Here is a 13,257-nt window from a genome sequence, read left to right as displayed (position 1 = left end):
TACAGTGCCTCTGTCCATGGCACCCACGTGACAGCTACCTGTATGGCTGAAATACCCACCCGCTCTAAGAACAAAGGAAAACGACTAAAAGAGATGCCGTGAAATTCCCTCCAGATCTATGATTCTGTAACTTAATAAAATACCAGTTGCTTTCTACTTGCATCACAAACTCTACCATGTGTATCTATTTGTAAAAATCATGGGTTGTGTGTGAGTGTGTGTGTGCGCGTGCACCTGCACACAGGAGTCCTCAGTATCCACAGGGAACTGGGTCCAGCCCCTCACAAATACCAAAACCCAGGGATGCTCAAGTCTCGGATATAAAATGGTGCAGTATTTGCATATAATCCTATGCATGTCCTCCTATATGATTTAAATCATCTCTAAATTATTATAACACCTAATACTATGTACATGCTATGTAAATAGTTGTTATACTTCATCGTTCAGGGAATAAGGACCAAAAAAGTCTGTAGCTGTTCAATAAAGACACAACTGTCCACTTTTTTTCCAAATATTTTCTATCCATGGTTGATTGAATCCACAGATGTGGAACTCACAGATACGGAGCACCAACTATGCCATATGGATATAGTGCTGTTATAGGCTGAATTGTAACCCCAACCCCAAATTCACATATTGAAGCCCTAACCCCCAGTACCTCAGAACATGACTATATCTGGAGATAGGGCCTTTAAAGAGGTGATAAAGTTAAATTGAGGCTCTAATGCAATGTGATGGGTGTCTGTATAAGACAAGGAGATTAGGACACACGGACAGAGGCACCAGGGCGCACATGCACAGAGGGACGACCCTGTGAAGAGGCAGCGAGAGGGCGGTCAGCTGCAAGCCTGAGGCCCTCAGAGGAAATCCACTCTGCCAGCACCTTGATCTTGGACTTCCAGTCCCCAGAACTGTAAGAAAATACATTTCTGTTTTTTAAGCCACCCAGTCTGTGGTATTTTTGTTATGGCAGCCCTAGCAAACTAATAGAGGCACTGAAATTAATTTTGGGAAAACAATGTTCTCTTTGATGAGTTAATTAAACTGTCCTAGAAAGTCCATTAAAATGACTTACTTTATACAACTCTTACTGTAACTAGAAAACAAATATATTTTTGAAAAGAAAACCTTTGTAAAACAAATACATTCATTAAGTTCTCATAAACATACCCTTCGAGGGGAAAAAACACTCGTTTTGAACCTGCTAAAATTAGTATGAGTCAGTTCAGATCAACAAGGATATTTTAAACACTATGAGCTAAACTATGAAAAATTTAGCGGAGGTCAAAAAGTCAGGACCTGTACCCTCAAAGAATTCAGCCTTGTATTTGGAACCGCCCTCTCTCCCCCGTCAAACTTCACCCTCCCAAATACACACACACACACACACACACACACACACACACACACAGGTTAAGGAACAACACAAACCCTGAGGACACAGACAGCAGGTGCAACAGGGCCATTCAGAAGGGGAGGGCTCATTACAGAACAGGAATCTGGTCCTCTGAGCCTCTGCCCACTCTATTCTGCCTGCCCCACTAGATTTTACCTCCCTCCTCTCCGATTCCTGCCTACCTTTGAGGGTAGGGCTCAGTCACCACCTCCATGAAGTCCTGTCCAATTACTTAAACCCATAAATATCCCTCTCTTCTCTCAAATCCCATTATTTGGAATATATGAATCTCTCATTTTATAAACAGCAGAATATAAATCGGACTCTCTAGAAATGAGACATTTCCCTTCCCCGAACCCTCGCACTAGTTTATATTAGCTGCTATTCCAAAACATCATGGCTAGGTGAATTAAAACCTTAAAGTTTTTAAACTTTAAAATTAGACCATTTTAACAGTACTAGGAAATCAACCACCCTTTAAATTTTAATTAGTGGAGTTTTTGAAACCCTTGGCATAGCAAGACTAAGTAGAGTGAAACCAGTCATATCTTAAATCACTTTGAGGATGACTTGCCAAATAAGACTACTTTGTATTTTTTGCTCGTGGTATCCGTCTCCAAGCAGCACATACTGCTCATTACAGCCTGAGCTGAATCATTCTTCTGAAAAACAAATGAAAAGGAGAGGGATCAGGTATTTCTGTTTCTGTTCCACAGAAAATGAAATGTAAAGTAAAGCAGTGTATACACTGCTGGTGGGACTGCAAACTAGTGCAACCTCTGGGGAAAGTAATATGGAGATATCTCAAAGAGATACAAGTAGAACTACCATTTGATCCAGCAATCCCATTACTGGGCATCTACCCAAAGGAAAAAAAGACACTCTATAAAAAAGACATCTGCACTGGAATGTTTATAGCAGCACAATTCACAACTGCACAGATACGAAAACAACCCAAGTGCCCATCAATACATGAGTGGATTAATAAAATGTGGTATATGTATACCATGGAGTTCTACTCAGCCACAAAAAACAATGGTGATCTAGCACCTCTTGTATTATCCTGGATAGAGCTGGAGCCCATTCTACTAAGTGAAGTATCACAAGAATGGAAAAACAAACACCACATGTACTCACCATCAAATTGATATTAACTCACCAACACTTGAGTGTACATATAGTAGTAACATTCACTGGGTGTTGGGCAGGTGGGAGGGAGAGAAGGGGATAGGTATATTCACACCTAATGGGTACGGTGCGCACCATGTGGGGGATGGACACACTTGAAGCTCTGACTGAGGATGGGGCAAAGGCAATATATGTAACCTAAACATTTGTACCCCTGTAATATGCTGAAATAAAAAAAATTAAAAATAAATAAATAAATAAAAATAAAGCAGTGTTTTGTTTAAGAGCTTGAGACCGAGCAGCAGAAAAGGTGAGCTTTCTAATGACCCTCTTATCCTTCTAGGTCTGGGATTCTTAAACTAGATGTGTGTCTTGTCTAGTCTTGCCACTGACGCCACTCACTGCCACCTTAGCCTAATAAACCAGGGCTCGGGGAGCAAGGGGAGTATGGGCTCCAGCTATCCCCCTGCCACCTCATCTTGCAGGGAGGTGCCTGGCCAGATGAGAGGGACCTTGTAAAGTGAGCGGATAAAAGTAGGGTTCTTCACCTTGCCTAGGTCAGAAGATGCCAAATAGCCCCTCTCTTTTTCACTTGTTTGTCAAAAGAATGATTCAGCTCAGGCTGCAATGAGCAGTAAGTCTCAGGACATAACTCATTCATCTTCCTAGAGCATCAATTTTATAAGACTTGAAGGATTATTTTTTATATTCAAGAAGTACAATTTCACTACAGAGTAAACTGCAAGTATCCAATAAATGTTTAAAATAAACATATACTTGCTTCTGTCACCTTTGGCCTCTGCTTCAGACTCCCAGAAATATGGGTTAAGAAATTTTAAAGCGCTGCTAGGAATATGATGCAGGTTTATATGATAGTTTGCAGATCTTCATCTTAAATTTCTGTTTCTTTCCCTTCTTTTTCCACACAAGATGGAATTATATTTTCTGGAACAATCTGTACAAAGGTGTGTAGAAAGACAGGAAATGTTTACAACCACATCTCCTTGCGCATCCCCTGACTTTTCTTCCTCGATCGACAGGCAACTTCAGAGCCAGCCTGTAGGCAGCAGCTCCCTCACCCTGCCCCGCTCTTGCACGATGGCTGTTTTTGCTATTACGGTGCTACTATGCACAAGAAAAACAAATGCACCTAGTTCTGAAGCTTGCAAACTGTTCTCACTTGAAGGATTATGAAAGTTTACTAATGTTCTCTAGTCAGGCAAAAATTACGTAGGTCTTGATAACAGAAACATAGGCAACAATTAATCCCAGATTTTAACATCCATCATTTTAGCATCTCATAAAGAGATTCTCATCGTATGCTTTTTTACTTCACACCTCAGCAACATTGTAATGGATGCAAGAATCATGATCACAAGGAAAGAGAAGCAAAAATCCACATCGTCCCCTCTTTCCAGTAGGACTAAGCACTTCCCACACTCCAGTGCAAAAAAAAAAAATCACTTTGCACCCTAACATAAGCCCCAAATAACATGATCATCCTGTCTGGAAATTGGTCCTCCAAATAATAAAATCTCAAATATATTCCATTCCCTAATAAAAAAATAATTTTTCCCTTGATTATTTACTATGATGATGTCAGAAAATAAGTCACAACTTTTGGGAATAGGATAATCATGTGAGAAAGCTGTTTCCAATCCTGAACACCAGACTAAAAGGCACTTGAGAGCCTTGGTAATTGTGGGGGGTATTGTCCTTCAAGCATTTATTGTGATTTTATTGGATGAGCCAGTCTTAGGAGGCCTGACTCCCCTGCACTCTGGGGAAAGCAATGCTTTTTTTCCTTTTCTAACTCCTGCCTCTAAGTCTTTCTTTGTCAAAAGTAAGAGGAACATCAAGTACAGATGGCTAATCTTTACTATTTTAACCCAAGCAGATATAACCCATACGCTGAGCTAGCACAACCTGTGGGACCTAATCAAATGTCAATTTTATTTTTGTCTTCTATTGCCCCTCAAAATGTATTCAGGGGATTCATCTTCCCCGCCCTCAAACTGAACACTTGAGCAGATCTCATGATTTTTCTGCTCATGCAACCACTTCAAAGTCCTAAAAGAGTTAAAATGTCCAGTCTTTAGAAACAAAAGAAACTCTGACCTGGTTAAAACATGAAACCTGCCCTTTATTCCAGTAAAGTCCTGTTGCACACTGGTCTCCTGCCGGGGTTGGGGAAAGGTGGCTTTTCTTCTTTCTCTACCATTTGCTCAACTGCTGTTCAGTTTCTCACCCCTCCAAGATGAAAGCAGGACAAGGCTGAATTCATTATCTTCACTGGCTCTCCTTATGGACGCTCTACTGATACTCACCTGCCTTCAGCTCATTGCTACCTCTGCTGCTGGGGTGCCCTTGCCCTTAGAGGGGCCCTCCCTCCCGTGTGGCTCCACCTGGCCCCAAGGGGACCTGCAGGCATCTTTGCCCAGACGAACTCTGGGAAGGCAAGTGATCCAGCTGCCCAGGCCCCTGCGTGAGCTCCAAATGTGGAAGCACATGTACAGCTCAACTCATGGTCCCTCCAAAGTCCCCCTCACTAGTAGGTTTGGGATGAAGGAAGCTGCAACAGACCTCTCCGAAGAAATCCATTCAACAAAGCCTCCTCCTTCAACCCTCATAGTCTTAAAGTAGCCAGGGAGTTCACAAGTTACAGAAAGGTTCTCAAATATCTACCTTGACATACTTGGTGGTCTAGCACTTTCCTTTGATGTGTGCCTAGTCAAAACTTTAATTTAGTACTCTATTTTATTTATACACACATACATAAATGTTTAGGAAAGACTTTATTTCTAATTATTTTTAAAGTTCATATTTACTCACATTTCCCATAATTTTGAGAAGTTTGAGCATTGGAAGAGGCTTTCAGAGACATAAAATTCAACACCCAGCCTCAGCCAGTGGAGAATCTCCGAAATCCTGACAGAAGATCACACAGCATTTGCTAGAATATTGGTCCTCATTCTGCTGTGGGAACAAACCCAGCTCAAAACCTGGCCGAGGCTCCTCTCTGTCCGGTTGAACACTCCCTGTTCCTCGTGGGGCCTGGTGTCCAGACCCTTGTCATCCAGGTCCCCTCCCTCTGGACACCCTGGAGTTGGTCCCTATTCTCTATAAAGATGCCGCCCAGAATGGAAAATCAGAGTGGACCCTGGGCTCTTCTAATCCAAACACCACAGGGAGGGAGCAGATAGTAGGAGTTAAAGGCCCAGGTTCTGATCCCAGCTCCACTATTTACTGACTGTGCGACCGTGGGCAAGTGATTTCATCCCTCTGCACCACAGTTTCTTCGTCTGTTAGATGGGAATGGTGATAATTACATCCCCTTCCTCATGGAGCTGCTGCAGGTGTTGAGTGAAAACTGCGAAACACTCATAACTGTGCCTGGCACGTGACAAGCTCCATACAAATGTCTATTTTAAAAAGGGGCCTGTCCTTATTAACACATCCCAAGTCTGCTTTTGAGCAGCTACTACACCGTGTGGTTCATTCGGGGCTGGTGGCTATTGATACTCCCAGGCTTTTTCCTCTCACGTGAACTGCTGCTCAGCGCGGCTGCTCCATCCTTTCCTGTTCTAATTGACTGTTTGAACCTAAATGCAGAACTAGACCTTTAACTCTACTGGGAGCCCAATATTCTAGTATTATTATCACTTGTCCAGATTTAAAATGGTTCTCACAGATTATCCTCCCAGATTTGTACTAATAGTTGCTGCAACTCTGATAAATATCTCCTCTGTCTTTCTCTTGAGTAATACCAAGAAGGGCCAGGGACAGAGCTTTGTCGTATTCCACCCTTCTCCTCCTTGTCCTTAGGGTTAGTATGAGACTTTGTAAGTATCTTGCAAAGGCAGGACACTTTAGATTGTCCACTGGTGGGAGTCAATCAGTGACTGACTTGTTTGTAAGTCCCAGGCTTTGGGAACCTCCTGTTTATAAAATGGAAATAACGAGTCACTTTGCTGTGAGAACTAAAGTAGACTATGCAATAGAAAACATCTAACCAAGCTGCTGTTACACTGAAGACATTAAAGGTTAAAAATAAACCAAAAATTGTTTAAAAAGTCAAAATTTAAAAATTAAAAAAAAAAAAAGACTAGCCATAAAATGACACAGTGAGGCAACGTCTGGTAAGCTTCCAAATATCATAGCTGGCATGGCAATGTTTCCATAAATGTATTATATAATTCCATGAGAATATTGTTCCTCCAATATTTTTTGTAGTCCAAAGTAATAAAACCTTTCCATCTTTGAAAGCTAAAAAGGAGAGAACTGATATTCTCTTTAAACAATTGGAACTAATTTAATATGCTTAATAAAAGTTATCTATGGACTATGGCTATCAACAAAAAGTCAGAACTAAAGAATTCGGAGATGAATTCAGATTGGAAAAACACTTCAGCATTTGGGGGCCAATAAGCAGTGGGGAGGAGGAAGGCTGCACTTTGCAGAATGTGCAACGATGTAATTCACAAGGTAAAAGATGGATGCCGGCATGGAGCAGAGTGGGGTCAGCCTGGAAGGCTGAAAGGCAGTGCCCAGGGATAGGTATGAACACCCATGCAGAGGCAACAGGATAAACAATGCAGAGTAACACTCAGACACACAGAGACACACAAACACAAAGACACACATGCACATGCACACATGTTTTGAAAACAATACCCTAGCTCTGCGGTCCCCAAACCCCGGGTTGCAGGCCATTAAGGGTCCGTGGCCTATTAGGGACTGGGCCACAGAGCCTCGCTGCCCCTGACTCCCACCTGCCACCGTCCATGGAAAAATTGCCTTCCATGCAATTTAGGAACTGGTGGGCTACACAGGAGGAGGTGAGCTGTGGGGGCAAGTGAAGCTTCACCTGTATTTACAGCCGCTCCCCATCCCTGGCATCACCACCTAAGCTCCGCCTGGGTCCCCACTCCCCCATCCCCATCCATGGAAAAATTGTCTTCCATGAAACCGGGCCTCCCGTGCCAAAAAGGTTGAGGATGGCTGCCCTAGCTCATGCAATGCACTCTATTTTCTCTTCCTTTCTACTGAATTTCATGTTTTAAAAACCACTGGTTGCAACTCACTAAACTGATCATTAACCTAATGAGTCATAGCCCATATTTGAAAAACAATGGATAGGGCACACCCCAATCTAGCCCCAGTAGATTGGCAGAAAAGGAAAAAAAGCTAATTTAGCACAAATTGTGCTCTAAATGCTTCCCTAGGTGATCTTGAGATATCTTTTTTAAGAATTTGCTCTGGAATGTTACCAGGATTCAATGTTTCCCTCTTTTGAAGTCTCCTGGCTCTGTTCTCATCTCTTCTATCTGCGGCAAAGATGACTGTGACCCCCTTCACTGCTCTCAGACGCCTGCCATTTGGGCTTTGAGCCATCCACTCCACAGGGCTTCAAGGCCTCTTCAGGGGGTTTAGACCAGCTTTCCCATTTTGAAAAGAAAGATACAGACTGGGAGCAAATCTGCATTTTCCTATCACCTGTTAACACCACCTAAGCTTCCATAAACACTGGGTGGTCTTCCTCATCAGAACAAAACTCCTTATTGTGGGTGCCCCAGCTCACAGTAGCCCCTGGCTTTCCCAACCTGATTCCTGCAAGCCCAGGTCACTGTCCTGCACCTGTCCTTGGTGATGTGCCCCATGCCATATGCCACATGTGATGTACCTAAAGAACACTAAACTCACAGTCCTAGTTTCCAGACCCCCTACTCCCCACTGTTAACTGGGGGATTCAGCTTGAAAAGTTTAATATCTCAATCTAATTTTCTTCACCTGTAAACTGGAAATACCACTACTTACTTTGGGGTTTTCATAAGAATTAATTTATGTATGAGAGATCCCTTCTTTTCCCTGGAGTAGCATGGACACTTTCCCCCAAACATCTTTCGCTTTCAAAACACCATTGAGTGTTTCATCGTTGTCAGATTAAATCCAGAGTAATATCTGGGATTCCATGTCATCGAAAATGCTGGGGAAACACCACAATGCCTCCAGACAGGTTTCTAAACAGACTACACAGAAAAAATGGGGCGGGGGGCGGGTGTGGAAACCCCAATTTCCCTCTAATCAGTAAAATGACCTGCAGGCAGGCTCCCCAGGCACAACAAAATGAATTAACAGCGGTCAAGTCCGGATTCATTCGCAGAGCCCTGCCCGCTGCAGGGCGCGCGTGCCGGAGCAAGGGTCCAGCGCATTTCGCCTGGAGGGGCAGCGTCCCCGGTCCAGGAGGGCTCTCTCGGCCACGGGGCACCGCGGGGGCTGGAGGGCCGGAGCGAAGAAAGTTTTCTCACCGGCGGGCAAGGGTGTGGCTCCGCGGCTGGGGCCGAGCGGGAGGAGGAAGCCCACCCAAGCCCCCAGCGTCGCGGCTTCCAGGCTTTTCCGACGCCCTCCGGCGGGACACACGGACGTCAGCGGGCTGCAGGGAAGGTTTTAAACTCGGGTTCTCTCTACGGGGTCCACACTCTTCCCCTGGGCATCCTCAAACCGCAGTTCTCCTCCCACCCCATTTTCCAACCCCCAAACTAAAGACCACCCCCAAACCCAAGCGACCCCTACTGCCTTGGCCGGAGCTGCCCGCGCCGCCCGTCCCGGCTTTGCTCTGCCCTGGGCGCCCGGCCCCGCGGTTACCGGCTGGCGCGCCCCGGCCCGCGGGCTCGGCTCGGGTCCCGGCTCCTCCGAGGTGCGTGAGCGCCGCCGCCGCCGCCGCCGCCGCCGCCGCCGCCGCCTCCCGCGGCCCAGGGCTGGGCGCGTCGCTCCCGGCGCTGCGGTGCGGCGGAGACGCGCGCTCCCGACCGGCTGCGGAGGCGGCGCGGGGCGCAGCGGCAGAGGCGGAGAGCCTGAGCCGCCTCCCTGGCCCGAAGCCGCCGAGGCGAAGAGGAGGTGAGCTTTGCAGGACCCTTTCCGCTCACGCTGCCCCGTCCGAGTCCGGATCAGAGGCTGCAGCGGGGAACGGAAAAAGGAATCGGAACTCTTTGCCTTCCCAGGCTCTGCTGTGGGTCCCTCAGGCCAACTTTGGCTAACAGAAGCTCACGAGCTTTGCGAGAGGGAGGACAGCGTGGATCGAGGTTTATGAAAAATGCTCAGCATCGAGTTCAAGTACATCAAGGCCAGGACACTCTGTAATTCGCTGCTTAAATTACCACCTCGATTTTAGTTCCTCCTCCTACCCACTGGTACAGATGCCAACAGGCAATCAAATGTCCCCCAAACAGAGCCCCAAAGGGATAGGACTGGGCCAGGAGTAGTTTCAAGTTAGGCCTGGCTCACTCCTCCCTTGAGTCCACGTTCCATGCCAGACGAGGGCGCCTCTGGCGCTTATATTTTAGCAAAAAGACAATAAACATAACAAATAACTAGTGAGATAGTGATAAAGAGCTGTGGACAAAACAAAAAAGAACGCGGGAAATGAGATAATTTGGGGGGGCTGGGGTGCACTTTTAACTAGGGTGGAGAGAGCAGGTCATGCCGGTATCTGCAGAGAAGGCACTCAGGTGTGCCAGGCACTGAGATGTTCTTTATCGCATGACTCATTTCTTTTACTACTCCCAGGTGCCATATCAGGCAGACGGTACTAACATTTCCATTTTACAGACGAGGAAACTGTAGCTTAGGAAGGTTAAATGAATTGCTGAAGGTCTTATGTTAGTGAATGGAGGAGCTTGCCTTCAATGGAGGAAGCCTGGTGCCCAGAGCCAGAGTTTAACCAAGACTGTTCTGTAATGGGGGAAACGCAGCAATAGCAGAGCGCGCGCAGATGGTGCCAGAAAAGGAATCCTGGAAATGACATCTGATTCACTGATTTTTTTTTTAAAGTGTAGCTTCATTATCACATGCGAGATGAAATATTTTGAAAACCATCTTTATAGTATGTGTGTATATTCCTCTGCTTCATCCACAGGCAGTTGAATTCTAAATAACATAATTTGACCATCTGCGATGACATTTGTTAGTCATTCCCCGAGTTTCCGCACTGATTCCAGTTGCACGTTCCTGTTCATGGGAATTCTATTCATCGCCCGTGCCTGTGCCGCATGTTGTCAGCGTATGGTAAAACCATTCAGAAAAAGCAGAGCAACAGAACTGCCACTGCTCCCAGACAACAAAGCAAACAGGCCAGGCGCTTCTACCTTAGCTGGCAGCATCCAGTGGCCTTGTTCTTGGCAGAGTGTCAACAGCTCATAAGACGGAGCCAGGGCACGTTGTACTTTGTGGAAAAGGCAGGTCACTAACACCATTAGTTTCAGAAACCGAAATTGTTGCATCCAGCGAAGCAACATCATCAAAGGATGGTAGAGCTCACATTTCTCTCCTAGGTATTTCCTTCATTCATTTCCTTCTTCCTTTCTCCAATGTCAGCAATATCTTTCTACTTTTCCTTCAGGGTCTATCTCAAATGCCACTTCTTCCAGGAAGCCTTCCTCGCTGCCCCAACTACAAATGAACTCTTAATATAAAATCTGAAACCTCTCTTATGACGCATGACATTTTCTACTTTATTTGAAAGTTTAGCCCATACCATATTAACTCCACAAGCCACATATTAATTTATATTTAATTTTTCCACAGGTCCTAGCATAATGTCTCATACCCAGTGAACATTTAATGAGTGTATTTTTATTGTTTTTAATAAATAAATCTGTAAGAACACAGCTTCATTGTCTTTTAATTTGGTCACTTCATTCCAAAATAACCTTTGAGCTCATGGAAATTTAGTGATAGGACTGAGTTATATGTAACTATAGCTATTGTTTGTCAATATAAGTTGACGACAGTTTGCCTTGAGGAAAATTCCATTTGCCCTATTTTGAGATTAGAAAACTGAGGCTTTAGAATACTTTCCCTAAGGTCACAATACTAATCATTGATAAAGGCTGGATTTAAACCCAAGACTATTTAACTCTAAAATGCCTTTTCTTCACCACACGCTCATACTTCCCCTCATCCAATCATTCATTCATGCACGCATTCATTTGATCTTTCAACAAATATTTACAAACATTTACTGTGCTCAGCTCTGCACCGGGCACCAGGAAAATCGTAATGATTAAAATATCGCTCTTGTCCACAAAATTGCTCACAATTCTGTAGAAGGGATGGACAAGTAAAGAAATAATCAAAATTTAGTGTTATAAACCTTGTAAAAGAGATTCATAGAGGCCCTAAAGAAGCACTAGGTAATGGGAAGTAGGAAATGACAGTAAGAATTCACTGAGAAGATAAAACGCAATTTTAATTTTGAAGGATAAATAGTAGTTTGTTACAATGATAATGAAGAAAAGCATATAGTAGACAGAGGAAAGAGCATGTGCAAAAACATGGAAGCATGGAAGAATAAAATGCATTCAGTATTCAGGAGGGCTGCAGCGTGGTAAGAGAGGTTGAGGTGAGGCTGGAAAGGGAAGCAGGGCCAAATCCACAGGGTGCATGAAATAGCTTCATGGAGTCCCTTACCCCTCGAAAATGTATTAAAAATCATGGCTGTCTATGTATGTCAGCTTTTCAGGGCAGAGGTTTAGTCAGGGGCTGACTGACCCAGGGTTGGGAGGTAGGGAAGTCAGTTTCCCTCCCCATAGCCTGCCGCCCAAACCATGGGCTACAGGTAACCTAGGAATTGCAACATCGGCCAGGACATGCTGGCTGCTGGGATCGGGGGTGGGTGCCAGACTCACCCCTACCAAATCACCTCCAAACATGCGGTGGCACTGCCAGCCCTGGGCAAGGATGGATGGACCCCGGCCCTCCCAGCACCTGCACCATATTCTCTCTAAGGGTGGAAGGAAGGAGTTTCTGGGTGGCCAGGAGGCAGGGAGCTAGCTGGCAGCTAAGAACGTTTCTGGAAGGCAGCAGAAAGCAAGACCACAGTGAGCCAGGACTCCAAGCTCTCAGTGCATGTTCCATGGCCCCATCCAACTTCACATACTGCTGTGGGCTGAATTGTGTCCCCCACAAATTCATATGTCCTGACACCCGGTACCCAAGAATGTGACTGTATTTGGAGATAGGGCCTTTAAAGAGGTCACATGGGTGGGCCCTAATCCAATCCAACTAGTGTTCTTATAAGACGAGGAGATTAGGACACACGGAGAGGCACCAGGGGCATGTGAGCCCAGAAGGACGACCATGTGAAGGGGCAGCAAGAGGGCGGCCAGCTGCAAGCCAAGGAGAAAGGCTTGGAACAGAGCATCCCCTCATGGCCCTCGGAGAAAACCCACCCTGCTGGCACCTTGGCACCCTGATCCTGGACTTACAGTCTCCAGAATTGTGGTACATTTTTATGGCAGCCTGAGTGGATTAATTGAGTAGATTGATGTTCTGTGTGTAGACCTACAGAATACCAATTCAAAACTGAAAGATAAAGTTTTTAAGAATTTCAAGATGGTGAATGCAGAGCTTTAAATCTTAAGGGGTGGGATGGGTCCTGGGGACCCCTGTGCCACTGTGCTGGTCATACTCCCATGAAGCCAGGCCTTAGGAAATTGAGAGTGGCGATCTGAAGATGACTTGGGGTCTGTCAGTGGAGAGGTGTGGTTGAAGCTGGGGGAACCAGTTCCCAGAAATTGCTCCCTGGGAACATGAAGAGGGAGGAGAAGAGAGCTGATGTCAGAAAAAGCAACTGGAGAAACAGGAGGCGAACAACAGAAAATGGAAAAGAGGGAAAGGTTATGTTTGGTTTTTTTTTTGAGACAGAGTCTCGCTTTGTTGCCTGGGCTAGA

The sequence above is a fragment of the Eulemur rufifrons genome, chromosome 15 (genome assembly GCF_041146395.1).
Source record: "Eulemur rufifrons isolate Redbay chromosome 15, OSU_ERuf_1, whole genome shotgun sequence".
NCBI lineage: Eukaryota > Metazoa > Chordata > Mammalia > Primates > Lemuridae > Eulemur > Eulemur rufifrons.
The sequence above is the reverse complement of the archived record's forward strand: the minus strand, read 5'-3'. Positions refer to the sequence as shown.